This window comes from Otolemur garnettii, unplaced genomic scaffold (assembly GCF_000181295.1).
Source record: "Otolemur garnettii isolate 467f Iridium unplaced genomic scaffold, OtoGar3 scaffold00060, whole genome shotgun sequence".
Classification (NCBI taxonomy): Eukaryota; Metazoa; Chordata; class Mammalia; order Primates; family Galagidae; genus Otolemur; species Otolemur garnettii.
Window position 1 is genome coordinate 6,060,282 of NW_003852455.1, and position 16,958 is coordinate 6,077,239.

At 35.6% G+C, this 16,958-nt stretch overlaps 1 pseudogene; it reads left to right on the top strand.

Moving 5' to 3' along the window:
• The first annotated feature begins 3,935 nt into the window (after positions 1–3,935).
• Positions 3,936–4,820, top strand: LOC100948937 (annotated as a pseudogene).
• Positions 4,821–16,958: the final 12,138 nt, after the last annotated feature.

Sequence of the window (16,958 nt, forward strand, 5' to 3'; positions counted from 1 at the left end):
TAGGTGATATTTAAGGCAAATTAAATTAGCCTCATGCTAGAAAGTCATAATAATAGAAATGCTATAATTGCTGCAACATAAATTTCTTTGACATTTAAGTAAAAAGTAGAATTACATTTCCCAGTTAGAATGTGTATGGTGGGTCATGAAGACTCTCATCTCTGGATATAGTATGAGAAAAGTCTTCAGAAAGCCCCCTCTAGTGTCTGAAGGATGCAATAGCTCATTGGCAAAGGGTTTGTGAAAGATCTAACAATTTCAGAGTGCCTAGACGAGTGTCTACCTCACAGGCACAAGGAAAATCATCAACGTTAATACCCCTTTTATTTATAAATGAGAAACTGAAAGATCCAGAGAGAATGCAGTGTCTAAGGTTAAACTGTAAGTTAGTCATACATTAAATAGGACTCAAGTCTACCAGTTCATAGAACATTCAATTCTACTCTGTGGACTAGGATTTGGTAAAAGCAGGCTGAGAGTAAAATAAAGCAGAAATCTGAAGAATATAAGATTTTTTCTATTGTAAGACGTGTAGAACCAAGGGAAGAGTCATTAGGATAAAGGAGAAAACCTAAAGTTAATGTTAAAAGAAGGGTTAGGGAACCATAGTTATCTATTTAAACAAGTAGAGCCCAGAGATAGGATGATAAGGATGATGAGTTAAGATTTAGAATACAGGAGACTTTATTGATAGGTGATTAGAAATATTCTTAAAATGAGCATCTAAAAATATATGAATTTTACTTGTGGTTCCGAAGATCACTAATGAAGTTCAGATACTAATTTCACACTTATTAAAGTCTGCTTCTTAACTATTATTCTCTTATTTGTATCACCTGTTTCAACATAAAGTACTACCAGTGAAGAATTTGAAAGTGTTGTAGCAAGATAATAAACTTTGATTTCTTGTCTTACTCCAGTTAATGACAATGGACTGGGTAGTGGGGTTGTTAGTTAAAATAGTCATGATGTATTATCCTTGAATGGGGAATGTAATTTTGGTCTCTCCATATTTCCCCCAAATACACAAAAGGCAAGGCCTCTCTGGATGAAAACTCCAAGAACAATCTTCCTCTAAAAATATATACTGGAAACAGCCTAGTTTCATTATCCTTAAGCGTGTGTGACTTTTGTCTGAAGACTGTTGCTAAGAATAAGTTTGTAAAAAATACTCAGTGATTTCTTTTAATGAGTATTGAATGTGAGAGTGTCTTGCACAGATAGGGAGGTGCACCAGAGAGGTGAATCTTGTGGGGAAAACACCCAAGTACAGAGGGGAAGGTAGGAACATATTGTTTCCAGTACCTTCCAATTACCAGGCTTCCCTATGCCTTAGCAATTGTGGAATATGATGCAGAGGCATGTTACTAAAATGCACTTTCAGGTACTAAGGGTACTTGGTATATGAGCTACTCTTCACCCACAACACCAGCGTAGGAGGTGAGTGAACAAGCAAGATATAGCTGGAGTGAGCACTGAATTTAAAAAGTACCAAGTATGCTGGGGAATTGCAGATAAATGGATGAAAATTCCTGAGTTCCTATAATACATTTCATGGAATGAAATAATGAAACTCCTGAAGACTGACTTATTTACTCCTTAACTGAGGAGTTTTTTGCAGAAGACTGATAGGAACTAGGAGATAAATTCTGTGATACCGCTTTTAAAAGGGAAGAGAATTCATATTAGTAGTAACCCAATTTTCCTTTTTAGTTTTAATTTTCATTATCATAATCATAAAAGAAGGTAAATAGCTCATAAGCTGAAATACACACATAAATTGAAAACCAATTTTTTTCAATGTAGTATTTTTAAAAACATTATCTTGTTATGTTTTTGCAAGAAACTTTCACCACTGGGACAGTTCTACCCGGCCATTAGCATAAAAGAAACAGCCAGATCATCAAAGCATTCTAAGAAAAGCTTCTCCGTCATGTCCTCCAGCAAACTTCTATATTTAAAATAGTATACATGACATTGTATAATTCCTTGGGTTTTTATGTGAACATTTTAGTCAACCTCGTAGAGCTATACTTAGGAAAGTTTTATAAATCTGATAAAACACCCTTAAAAATGTTGGGGAAGACCTACATACTATAAAAATGTTCCAAACAATGGACAAGTAATCGAATGCTTTAATAAAATGGTTACTTAATACTGCAATACATGTAAATAAGGTGAGTGAATCGTAGTAGAACTAGACCAGTGGTTCTCAACCTTCCTAAGGCTATGGCCCTTTAATACAGTTGCAGTGGGTCACGACCCACAGGTTGAGAATCGCTGAACTAGACAGACACAAAAAGAGATTGAAGTTCCAATTATAACTTTGTGTGTGTGTGTGTGTGCGTATGTGTATATATATATATATAGTTATAAAACCACTTAATTACACTAAATTGAGTTGGTAGTTTTTACCCCTTGCCACAACTTTGTCCTCCCCACTACCCAATTCATGTCCTACCCAGGAGTATTTAGTAACTTGTGAAAGGGCCCCAAGCTGATCAAATTATTCTGAGAACAAATATTCCAAAAGGACAGCTTAAATGAGCCTAATTTACACTGTAGTGTATAGGAGGTGATCTAAGTATACTTTGGAACGCCTTTCATCACCCTACCCCGCCACATTATCTAACAACAAGCCACTTTCTTCCTATCACTTACGCTTACAAGGCCAGCTATCCAGCTTCAGGGTCATCTCTAATTCCTTGATTGTTTCATTTTTTCTAATTCTTTCAGTCCTGTGATACTTCTTTCCCTGTGACTGAGCACATCTATCAGACCTATCAGCATGGCTATCATAGCTTCTTTCCTTTATGATACAGCGTGTCTTCCCAAAATCCTCAAGTCTATATTCAGCTGAAATTCATCAAATACTTCTCCACAAACCCTCCAACAGATCAATCAAAACATCCTTTTTATCTGTCTCCCTTCCCACAGTGCTGATCCCATAATTTAACTGCCACACAGCGATGGCCTTTCTCTCTATCTGAACCCTGGGTCTTGATGGTCAGCTCCCTCTTTCTTTTCTCTGTCTGGTAATTTCCAGCCTTCACAGCTCTCCACAAGCCTCTACCTCCATCTCTCAATAGATTTATTGTCTCCTACTTTATGGAGAAAATAGAAATTATCTGTTGGATGTTTTCTCAATTTTCTACCAAAAGATGTGTCACATCAAATCTTCCCCCACATCTTATTGCCAGTCAGTCCCTTTTCCCATAGAAGTCTAATTCCTAGGTCTTTTCTGAGTTGACACCTGTATACTGTTCCTCTCCAAAGGTACTTATATTATCAATGGATTTGTGTTTGAATACACTTTGTTTATAAGACCCAATGCTTAAGATATTAATTTTCCTAAAAATGTATAAATTCAATATAATCCCAAACAAAAGCCATAAGATTTTAGTAAATATTGACAAACTGAAACTGAAGATGCAAATAGCCAAGAACAGCCCGGATAGTTTTCTGAGAGAAACAAAGCTGTAAGATTTCCAGAATTAACATAAAATTATAGTGATTAAGACAGTGGGGTACTGGAGAAAAGAACCCAAACACCAGCTGAATGAAATAGAATATGACATAGAAAGCAAACTCAAATATATGACCATCTGATTTATGACATTGATGATACTGCGATGCAGTAGGAGAAAAGAGTGATTATCTCAGTAAATATATTGGCTCAGTTAGATATTTATGTAAGGAAAGATGAGTCTTAACCTCTACTTCATGGAATAAAAAATTATATCCAGATAGGTTGTGGATACAAATGTATAAAGTAAAACAATAACAAAAACAGTACTGTAAGGGCAATATTGCTCAACTGAATGACTTCAAAGTCTAGAATTTCAGAATATCAAAAAGATATGAAGAAGACACAGTTAGGCATGGGACTCGCCAGTAATAGACTGCACCCCTTAACTGGGTTACCCTAAGAATTGATGCCTACACCATCTCTCTGCATCATCCACAGAGGAGGAGGTGGGTCTGGCCAGCCTCCTTCAGCTATACTCATTCGAGTTAACCCTGGAGATATTTCTACATGTGGAACCCATACCTAAAATATGTATGGTATTTGACTTTTTCTACCCAAATATAGAAGGTGTAGAAAGCCACATTTATCAGGTCTCTCAGTGCCTGATGGAAAGAAGGTATAATGTTTTAATTTTCACCATGCGGATGGAAATCTAAAGGGCTTTTGTTACCTTACTAATGGCCTCAAGGCCTATTATTTGCCTCTGAAAGTTGTGTACAACCAGTCTACAGACACAAACCTCTCACACAGTCTACCACTGCTCAGGGACATAATTGTTCAGGAGAGAGTCACGACAGTCCATTCACATAGTTCTTTTTCTACCATGGCCCATGATGGTCTCTTTTATGCCAAGACAATGGGGCTTCAGACAGTCTTCACGGACCATTCCCTTTCTGGATTTGCTGATGTCAGCTCAGTGCTTACAAAGAAGCTTCTACCTGTATCTTTTTGTGACACAAACCATGTCATTTGTGTCTCTTATAAGTAGTGAGGAAAACACTGTATTAAGAGCAGCACTGAATCCCGAAATAGTGTCCATTGTTCCTAATGCTGCAGATACAATGACTTTAACCAGACCCATTTAGAAGGCATGAGGAGTATAATAACCATTGTTGTCAGCAGACTTATTTACAGAAAAGGTAATGAAATGATAGCTATAATTGTACTGCAGATTTAGCAGAAAGAAATCTGGCCTTTCACTTGCTTATGGTTTAATAACTACTTCTGCACTAAATATAGCAAAGAAAGTTCTAATGCCAGTTTGTATTGGGTGAAAAATTTTTATAGTTAAGGTGACTGCTGCTCCCAACCTTTGATGTTTTAATGGTTATTAAAAAATAAAAAATGGCCTGATGCTGTTTAATTGATCAGGTCTTTTTAACACAGCCCTGTACATGTGGTAAGCAGTAAAGGGCAAAGCCCACCATATGGCCGTCTCTTTGTGGTTGCCAAAGTTGTTTTTTCATTGCAGATATTTTGAAAACTAAGGAAAACTCAAGGACGAAACTAAAATCAGCTGTAACTATAAAATTCAGAGATGACTCTAACAAACGTTTTGGTTCGTAGCTTTCTTGTCCTTTTTTGTGCATATGTACATATACTGAAAATAATCGGGCTTGTTCTGTACTTAACTGGTTTGTTCCTGGCTTGTTTCATTTAATCATATATAAGACATTCATAACATATTGCCAGGTAGGCGATGAAGAAAACAGGATTAGATGGCCTGGGGCCACTGTGGCTCTGTCCTGTTGTATGACCAAGGACTAGTTACTTAACGTCTCTAGTCTGATTTTTTCCACTTGTATAATTTTGATGACAACGGAAACTTCCTGAGGATGTTTCTAGTGTCTCTGCAGCACTTAGTGGACGCTGCAGTTGATTCTTGTGTGTTTACGTATTTTTTAAATAAATAAACTTAGCTCTAAGTGAAAAAACCAAACAAACAAGAAAAAGATAACGAATAAGAGCACAAAGGCAACATACAGAGAAGGTGAAAATATTTTTGTTTAGCATGATTTGAGCATTGAATAAACTTTTGATAGGATGGGTATATGGTAGATCAATTGGGGTTCTAGTTAACTATTTGATTATCCTGGAAACTGTGTATCTACTAAATGTAGATACTAAACTGTGTGTCTACTAAATGCCAGGTACTATCCACTGGAATATTTACATTATTTTAGTTATTTTTTACCACAACCATACAAAGTAATATATTTAATTCACAGATAAAGAAATCAAGGCTCAGAGGGATTTAGTAGTCTTCTCACAATCTCACTTCTGCTTGGAGACAGAGCTAGGACTTAGGACACACCTTGTCCTCAAAGTCCGAAATCTCTTTACTGTCTTGGGTCACTTATCTCAGTATTTAGAGGTGTGCATATGTTATGTGATCTACTCAATGGATATAGTACATCTTATGTAATTAATAGAAAAGGTTTAAGTCAGAATTAGTCATTGAGTTCTTGAATTTGATTATTCTAACAACTGAGTGAGCTTGAGGAGACACTGAAAGGAAAGCTTTAATGTTTAGAAGCAGGAAAGAAAACTTCAGTGAAACACAAGCAGGAATCCAAAACATTGATTTTTAAGAGACATGGGGAAAAAAAGCAACAAGAAGACAGTATACAATCCTAAAACAGAAAAGAGACATTTCTGTGCAATGGAAAGACCACACTGGCCTAGAAATTCAGAGAAGCTGTGTAAGGAAGAGTGCTGCTAGGACTTCAAACTGTGCTTGGAAAAATTCCACGATCTCTCTGCTACTCCATTTTTAATGTAATATGAAAGAAAGAATTCCAAGGGCTCAAATATTTCCTCTATTTCTGATATGAAATGTATCTCTTTGTGTATCTACCAGGGGGCTACATAACAGGCACAAGAACACACACATCCTTTGAAAAGTGAATACCGAACCAAATTTGTCTACACATGTGTTTGTTTGTTTCTTTTAAGATCAGGGTCTCCCTCCGTCACCCTAGCTCAAGTGCAGTAGAGTCATCGTAGTTCACGGCAGCCTCAAATTCATGGTCTCAAGAGATCTTCCTGTCTCAGCCTCCTGAATAGCTAGGACTATAGGCACATGCCACCATGTTCAGTTAATTTTTAGAACTTTTATGTAGAGATTGATTCTCGCTATGTTGTATGGCGAGGCTCAAACTCCTGGCCTCAAGTGCTGTCCTGCTTTAGGCTAACCCAGTGCTGGGATTACAGGTGTGAGAACAAATGCTTTTTTTCCCTCTTCCATTAATTTTCTAAAATTATTTATCAGTCACATTTAAATCCATGCTTTAACAAGTTGAATTGATTTAAATCACACTGCTTTTTTTTCTGTGTACTTCAGATTTTCTCCTGAGAGGCATGTGCTCTATATTAAATTTCAGTCAGTTCAGTATTAGGCCAGTGCCACCAACCTGGTGCCCCGTGTGAATATCTTGGTCATTAATCAGATGCTCTTTTCATGTATACGCCTTATATATAAGTTTCTCTTATTTCAATAAATACATTGTGCAGACTCTGGTTCACTAAAAATCAAAAAGAAAAAGGAAAAAAGAAAAGAAAAGAAATGTGACTCAGCCAAACATATCCCATAGAGGGCAGTATAGTTTTAGCTGTGCCATTATTAACTCTCATTTCGTTGTAAAGGATATAATTCTAGTAGAATACATAAAAACAGGGAATAAAATGGTGAGGCAGAAGGCAGATGGAAAGGTGTAGGTGACTAAGAGAATAAAAGGATGGGAGAGGAATTCTGATTATAAATTAATACAGAGTCATTATAAAATCTTTAACAATTACCAGAGTAAAGACAGATTTTACATGACCTATTACTCTCAGGATCAGAAAGAACCACTTTGATATTTATGGCTACTAAATAATTGCTATCAGATTATACAGTTTTGTATTCAAATTTTCACAATGCCATATAAGATTTTTCTAGTGTGATTATATTTTTGTGTATAATTTTTAATGGATGAGCAGAATTCCTCCATAGAGATACAAATTAATTGATCTATTGATTGAATTTTGGCAAATAATCATATTTTGATACTTATACCATGATAAACATTTTCATTTGAACTTGTGTTTTAATCTCTTAATTTTTGTCAATGTGCTCCTAAAGTGGAATTAATAGGTAAGTAGGTATTAACATGTAAACGTTCTTTACATCTATCACCAAATTATTTTACAAAAATGTTTTACAATTTTATGTTTGTGTGGCTATAGCTTAACAACACTGACTTATACTCTTTTTATTTTACTAAGAAAAAATAATATATAATTTTAATTTGTAATATAAATAAACATAATAATAATATTCCAGAGTTAAAAATTCTTAATTGCCTCAGAATTCTAGCAAAATCTAGGAATCAGTGGCGGACAAAATAGAGTAAAACACATTTCAAAAGTCTCCTGAAGGATCAGATGACAGTAAGGGAGAGAGAAGTAATAACATCTTACTGGAGTGGAAAAGAAGAATGAGAAAATAGAATGTTTTCCTCAGATAAATATTAACTCTATAAGAGTCGATATATAAAATTAGAGCTCCAAAAATGTGACGAAACTCAAATAACAATGTAGTGTATATTTCAAGATGGCTACATGAGAAGATTTTATTTATTTTATTTTATTTTTTCACCCTTTTGAATTTAATTCTACAGTATAATTAAGCACATATACTGCACAAGTTTGGCTATAATACCAGCAAGGAGATTTTAAATGTAGTTACGATGAAAAAGAAAAATGTTTAGTGATGAATATTTTTCCTTTTTTTCCTGCAGTTTTGGCCAGGGCTGGGTTTGAACCTACCACCTCTGGTATATGGGGCCAGTGCCCTACTCCTTGAGCCACGGGTGCTGCCCTAGTGATGAATATTGTAATCATACAATATTTGACCATTTTAATACATTGATTGAAACATCATCTTGTACTCCATAAATACAAATATGTATATATGTAATTATGTATCAGTTATAAATTTTAAAATTAAATTAAAAAAGGAAAAATGGTAAATCTCTCATAAGCATAATCAGAGACAAAATAAAGGAAGTACAATGTACTATATTAGAGAAGATAAAATTTAGTTATAGATAGTATTAACATAAAAATAAATGCTATGATATGTGAGTCTATTACAAAATAATGGAAATTTTTTTAAGAAATAAATGTTTTTTGGGAAAAATACATAATTACCACAACTGAATGAAAAGTAAATGACAAATCTAAGATGGTCATGTAGAAAAAAAAATTGAAGGAATCAGGTTCACACTTGTAAAATATCTAAAAAGTAGGCACTTTTAGGTACCTCAAAGTAATTAAATATTCACTATCAAAAAACCTATACAGATAGATATTGGATAGACATTTGGAGCAAGCATTCCTAATTCTAACACCCAATAAAATAAGAATGAAAAGGAACTAGTCAAATTTAATATTTAGCAATGTCCAAATGAAGCAACAAGTATTGCTGTTTATCAATAGCAAAGATTCAAAGTCATTTATTTCTTAACATTAGATTTCAATATTGGCCAGAGATGTTCTGAAAGCAATAGTGTAACAACCTAGTATTAATATCAGAAAAGAGAATTTCATGCTAGGCATGGTGGCTCACACCTGCAATCCTAGCACTCTGAGAGGCCGAGGCAGGTGGATTGCCTGAGCTTAAGGGTTCGAGACCAGCCTGAGCCAGAGCAAGAGCCCATCTCTAAAAATAGCTGGGTGTTGTGGCAGGCTCCTGGAGTCCCAGCTACTTGGGAGGCTGAGGCAAGAGAATTGCTTGAGCCCAAGAGTCTGAGGTTGCTGTGAGCTATGGAGGTATGATGCCATAGCACTCTAACAGGGATGACAAAGTGAGACTTTGTCTCAAAAAAAAAATGTAAAAAATAAAAAGAGAATTTTATTTCTTCCTGCTGTCAATATATCTGTCAATATATCTCATCAGAATAGATTCTAGAAAACTCTATTAAAGGTAATATGGGAGTTTGTAAAGAATCTAGATATGAGACATCCGTTTAAAAACACAATAATGTTCTTTATAGCTGTGAAGTGCCTGGAAATAGAAAATATTTCAAAAATCTCACTCATCGTAGTGCATTTGTGTATACATACATAACTGAAAATACAACTTAGCAGAATGGAATAGGAGCTATAAGAAATATATATATTCTTATATGTAAATATACTGTATATAGTCTGATATATATTGAATTTTACAGTAAATCATGTATTACATATATATTATATATGCTGTGTAGAATATATTCTACATGTGGAACATGTAATATGTACACATATATCACAGGTTATGAGGAATATAAAATGCTCTGAACCAATGAAGGAAGTTAGGGAGCTGGGCACAGTGGTTCACATCTGCAATCCCAGCAATTTGGAGACTGAGGTCAGAGGCTTGCTTAAATTCAGGAGTTTGAGACCAAGCCTGGGCAACATAGGGAGACCCTTCCTCTCTAAAATATTATTCAAAGTTTGCTGGGCATGGTGGCAACTGTAGTCCCAAATACTTGGAAAGCTGAAGTGGGAATATCATTTGAGCCTAGGAGTTTAAGGTTGCCTTGAGCTATAATTGTACGGTGGTTCCCCTGAACTTCAGCCTGAGCAAAATCCCATCTTTATAAATAATAATACTAATAAAATACAATGAATTTTTTAAAATTTTAAATGTATGCTACTAGCTGAATCTGTGAAAGAAGCAATCTGATAACATCTATTAAAATGATAAAACTTTCAACCTAGAAAATATTCTCCTAAAAATCTATCCCTAAGAAATAAATCGCCATTATATAAGGATATATGCATAGACGTTTTTATTATATAATGTTTACAGAAACAACAAGTATAAATGTAACCTGAATAATCATTAAGAGAGGAATTATTGAATATATTATGTAATATTTTATAGCCAATATAGAGATTTTAGCCGGTCTTACTTATATCTAATAAAATAGAATATTTTAAAATTGTTCCAGTTTATTTGATTTTCACAAGGTATTTGATAAGAATAGAAATATTACATAAAACAAGTCTACATGGTACCTTTCCACTCTAAATTTCCACTCTAAAATGCTAAAATAGGCCTATAAGGTATGTATGCATGTTCAGATATTTGTGTTGCATTTAATTATATGAACATGGTCAAATGTACTGTGTGTGTATGTTGAGGAAGATGATGTCTAGGACAGACAGCCACAAGTTATTACTGAAACTGCATAGCAGATAACCCCCAAACTTAGCGGCTTCACAATGATTCTCACCAAGGGCTGATGTTGCCTCCCAAAGGACCTGTTTGATGATCAAAGCACATATAGGGGTGCTACTGGAAAGAGGCGGGGGATATTGTTAACATTCTGCAATACACAGAACAGTCTTCTGTAAAAAGAAATTGTCCTCTTCAAAATGTCAATAGTGCGAGGCTGAGAAACCCTGGCTTACAGAATTGGCAATATTTATTTTGCTTCTGAATCGAATCTGCAATTTGGGCAAGGCAGAGCGGGGTGTGGAGAGCTCATCTCTGCTTTTCTCGGTGTCAGATCACATGGCGAGATCTGAAATTACGTGCGGGCTCTCTCACGGGGACTAGGTGTCGTACTAGTTGTGGGCTCAGACCTGAGACCTCACCTACCTACATGTGGTCTCTCCAGGTAGCCAGTTTTTTATCTTAACAGTGTGGCTAGGTTCCAGGGTTTAGCTCTGTGAGAGAGATTGGTGGTATTACTTATCATAATACCACAAATCTAGACACTGGCATTAAGTTTTGGCAGGCCACATGAATGAAAATAGGCAGGTATTCCAGGTGGTTATGGGCATCTTTCACAAATGCAGTTACCCATAGAGATTCATTGGCAACTCACCTACCAGATGGGCCATGTGCTGGGGATTTTATTTCTTTCGCAGTTAGAACAATGTTCCACCCACTTCAGTTCCTCCCTAGGTTTGAACACTCAGTTGCTCCCTCATGGGATAAGAAATGACTTATATTGGGATTGAGTCCCAATCCCAATATAAGTGGGGTGGGGAGAGAGAGTGAGAAACTGTACCGACCATTAAGCATTGGGTTCAGAAGTCACACAGGCTCCCACATTCTTTCTGAAGCTATCACAATGTCTTCTGAGATTTCAAGAGCAAGCGAAATAGACTTTGCTCTTGATGGGAGTAGCATAGTTCTAGAAGCACAGGTGCCAACGGAAATACTGCTATCGTTATTCTGGAAAAATATAATCCACAACAGAAACAGCAATGTAAAATGTAAAATTTTAAAAATCATTTCTTCAAACTTATATGTAAATGTGCATAGATAGTTTTATATTCCTAGTAAGGACAACAGTTTGTACATTGGTAACTATTTGTTATTTTTTCTGTGAATACTCCTGTCCTCTGCACATTTTTACGTATAATTTTAGAATTTCCTCATTCATTTATAAATGTTCTTTTTTATTGATTATACTCTACCTAAGAAGTTGTGCTTTTATAATATAAATACTATTTCCCAAGTTATGATACTTAAACAAGAGGAATAACATGGCTATTATAACTATATTCAGAACATTAGATAAATTGTTTGTCTGGATGTTCAGAATAGTTAAAGAAAGACATTGGCACTTTTTAACAGCCCTAAATTATTGTAAAACAAAACCACAATGTCCTAAGACCTCATATGTAAAATGAAACTACCTAATAAACATGGTGGAATTATTAGAATTGCTAATCCTTCATAAAGCACAGCACTGACTAATGGATCAGAGTTTGGAGATCCAGTGCCTTTGGTGAACTGCATCAATCTCCTGGGTGTATCTGAAAAAACAAGAGGTGATCAGATAGGATGATCTTCAAGCCCTTTTCTCTTCTAAAAATTATGAATTCAAAGAACTAATTCTCAGGAATAGCAGAAGATAAATTAAAGCGGATTTTTTGTTTTGTTTTCAAATAAGAGCTAGTTCTGCCAAAAGGTATAAGGACCTGTATTGTCCAAGGAATAAATAATTGCAGAAAGTGCCTCGATTGCATAGAGCCTCTTATTTGGAAGGCCATTATTTCACCCTGTGTTTGATGCTTTGAAAACAAGTCTGACTTCAGTACACTGTTAAAACCCTTCAATAACTTCCCATTGCTTTAGGACAGAGATGACGCCTGTGTGACCTGGTCACCACCTCTCCCCCTGGCCCGTTCCTTGCTGTTTCTCGTGTGTGTATCATCTGCTCTTCTGTCTTCCTGGTGGCTTGTTTCTTTCCCTCTCTCTCTCTTCCCTGTTCAACTCCTATTCATTCTTCAAGTTTTGATTAAAATGTTAGTTAGTCAGGAAAATATATACCTTGACTCCTCAGTCTATACCCAGTTTCCTTCTCCCAGCTCCACTGGAGGTCAGCATTTCCACAGAACCCTGTAATTCCGCCATTGCACTTATCACAGTTTCAATTTACAGCCCCCCACAAGTACAAACCTTAAGACAGAAATGATGTCTACTCTCTTCAGTTGCTCCATCCCAGTACCGTACGTATGTAATGTAGCATCAGATGGAACAGGAGCTGGGTTTCTGTTTGAATAAATGCCTGCTTGCATTCCTAACATCTGCCTTCTGGTCCTTGAGGGAACATTTTCAGGAACAGGAAACCTACTACTCCTCAAGGAAAATTATTATATATATATTTTTTGACAATTCCATTAAAAGTGCCTTCAACTATTGACCATCAATCTGTGAGCTGTCTCTAATTGCTACTGCATTTTTTTTGCTTCTGATTTTACTTAGAATTAGTTACTCTTGACGGTCATCAGATACAGCAGACTTTTTTTAAATGTTTACAAATGTTCACTATAAATATGTGATAAAGTCTCACATTATTTTTGTTCACATTTATTATTTTCAAAAACTGACTTAATTTGTGCTTGCTGGCTTATAAGAGATGGATATTTTTAAGACTGAATTACAGCTATTTTTTCTCCTGATTACTTTTGCTTTATGACAAAGCAGGTGACTCTTTCTTCATATATGCACATCGAACACTCACAAAACTCCCTTTCTACATCCTGACTTCAGGGACAAATAAACAATAGACAGACACAAAAGATACATACATGGAAACAAAAGTTACCTTTATCATTAGAAAATGCCTGATTATAAAATGTAACTTATCTGTATAGCCTTCAGAGGCTTCCTAATACTCATTTCTGAATGACACGGAGTTTCTTACCTTATCACAGGTGACACCAGGTGGTTACACACAGCTCCGGTTGGGACACAGCCTAATCTGCATTCTTTCTTCAGAAGAAGCAGAGAAAGCCTGTGTCACACAGATAATGATGTTAAAGTGGGAAAAAGGTTCCTTTCATTTTTCCAAACTCACCAATCGAATTAGTCTGTACTCATGGGAATTGTTGCCCTTTCATAGAAAAATTAGGAATGGAGAATCACTCTGTTTCCCGACATCTGGACATTTCCATCTACAAGTGTTCTGAGGCAGTGGGGGTCACTGATTGCTCCAGATCCATGCAGATGTATATGTATAAGCACATATATTGAAGTTTATAGAAGCTGATACTACAGGATATACAGAAAGTACTGGCTAATAAATGTCTTAAAAAGATTTATTTCTTCAACATGCAATTTGAGTTTTTCTCATTTGTGGTCTAGGACAATAAACCATTTGTGTGTGTGTGTTGTGTTGGACCTCAGAGTTCCGACACAGATTGACAATAAACCCTATTGTAAAGAGTATGGTCAACTTGTTTGCTTGTCTTTTGGTGTCTTCTTACCTATAAATTAAGCTCTTGAAATGCATTTTTTTAAAAAAAGTACTGGCTCGTGTTTGATTATGTAGTGCTGATATGGCTCTTCCAGAAGTGGCAGAGACAGGAAAGCTTCTGCTTATTGAGAAAAGATTATCTGAATGGGTTTCATTATGGCCTTCTTCATCTAAAGTCATGGAGGATGTTGGCATTTTACTTAATTGTTGGTAGTATAATGGATTCATATTAGGATGATTTTGTTCATTCTAATGATAGCATTATTAATTTTATAGCAATTATAATTATCTGTATTTTTCTCAGATTGTTTTAGAATATATAAATGCTTTCACTGGCTACAGATTGGTACATTTATTGGTTTTGTTTTATACATTAGGTGATTTGCCTACAAATTATTGTGTTAATAAGAATTTAGTCAATACTTTATAGATTTTGTAGATTACAAAAATATGGAATTACAGATTCACTGGAAGCTTAACATTTTGCATTTCATTATGGTTCTTTTCCTTTTTATCATGAAAGAAGTCATAATATTTCTGATAATTCCAGTGCTAGAAGAAATCAGGTCCCAGTTGTCCTATATGCCTATAGCAGTCTTAATTTTTTGGAAGAAACCAGGAAATGGCCTCTTTATTCTATCTTCAGGATGAAATGGCCACTGCCAGTTTACCTTTCAGGCCTTCAATGCCTTCTCAGTAATCTTTCACTAAACTTTCCATCAAAAATTCCTAGGAGGGATTTCATGAGCAACATAGGTACTGTAGTCGACTTTGGGGAAATAATGGTGCTCCTGAACCAGAAAGTTATTTTATTTCAAGTTATATTTGGACTACCCAATCTCTGATATATATTAATCATAACAAATACAGTAAAGCCTCCATAGTTAACCACCTCCCCACATTGACCACCTCCTTTAGTTGACCTAATTTGCATGGACCAGACTCACCACATGCATTATCAGTACAGCAGGCCTGGTTCCTTATGTTGACCACCTCTGTATGTTGACAAGTTTGTTACAATCTTTTGGGTGGTCAACTTACAGAGGTTCTACTATATGTATGATAATTGTTTTTTAATGCAATTGAGGCAAAGTGAAAGAAATAGAGCTATATTTGTTTTTTTTTGTTTGGGTTTCTGCATTTCTAACCTTTATGCCAAGGCAAAATAAATTTCACTATTTTCTACATATTTTTGTAGCAGTATTAAGGCTATTTTAATTCAATTAAACCAGATAGGTTACCACAGAGCAGAGCTTCCCAACCAACACAGCAAAACACAATAGCCTCCAGGCCAGTGAGATACTGATTCTTCTGTCTTCAAGGTGGCCAGCGAGGACTGGGGGGAAATGGGAACTGCCATGCCTGTCAATAGCCTGGAAAAGCCTAACTTCTCATTCTAGCTTGTTGACAATTATCATCTTGTTATATTATGAGAAAAGTCAGAAAGCAATGCTACCAAGCACAGGAAAGGTTTACCCTACTTTGCACAATGAGTATAATCTGTATCCATTTGCTTGTTATTTTTCCAAGAGTTGATTATTGAAAAATATGTCCTTAGACTGAGAGTCTTCAAGTGAATATCAATACATTATATGATTTTCTTCAATAAAATGCAATCAAGTATAACTGGAAAAATTAAGCAATTACTTAATGAGTCAAAACATAAAGGATTAGAGGTAGTTTTAAAGCTTTTAAAATAAATTCTGGCTGAAACATACAGTAAAACAGCATCATAAATTTTCATATAGAGCTAATGTATATCATGCCCAAAGGGAACATTTAACTTTTTAAGTTACCCTTGGCCTTTCTCTTCTCTGGTTAATAAACTGATTTAATTTTCTTCATATCTTTTAAATAACTTATTGCCCAAATTAACAGTTGGCTTTCTTTCTCATACTTTTCATTTATGTAGACATAGAAGTTTCTGCCACTGCATAACGTATTCCACATATTATGGCTACTAGACGATGTTGGCGTGCAGGTTGTGAGCAGTAGGCAAATCTCTATCTGTATCCACAGAATTGATTTCTGCACATCTTTCTGGTGGGGGAAAATCCAAAACTATGCCTCAGCAAACTCAGGGAGTCACGGCTCTCTGGGTACGCTGACAACACAAATGTTATATCTTTCAATGTAAAACATCTATTGAACTGAATTTTCTCAAAGGGTCTATTTTTCTTTCTTTAGTGAAGGCAGAAATACTATTTATTTTAGTGCCTGGAGATTCAGCTGTTGATGCAACGTTTGTAAAGAGAAATTAGAAATTGTTCTTTATTATATATGCCCTGAATCCACTAACAAAGCAATTGAATAAAGTGTTCTCCAGGGGTGAAAGGAAAGACCATATGCCAATCTATTTATCTTCTCTGCCACCTCTGATCACACTCTACCCTTTCCTGTCTGTGACTTCGTTTGTGTACAGGTCAAATTACCTCCATTTTATTGTATCTTTGCCCTGGCAGGAGGCAGTACTCTGATCAACAAATGGGCTGTTATTAGCCACCTCCCTCTTAACACTATCCCTTTAGACACAATACAAAAGCAATTTTAACTGATTGTATTGTTCCTGGAAGACAAATATCGACAAGAGCTGTGCCTACACTACTAAGAAAGATGTACCACATTCATCTCCGTGAAAATGTAACTGTCAAAGGATTTCACCTTATTGCTTATTTGGT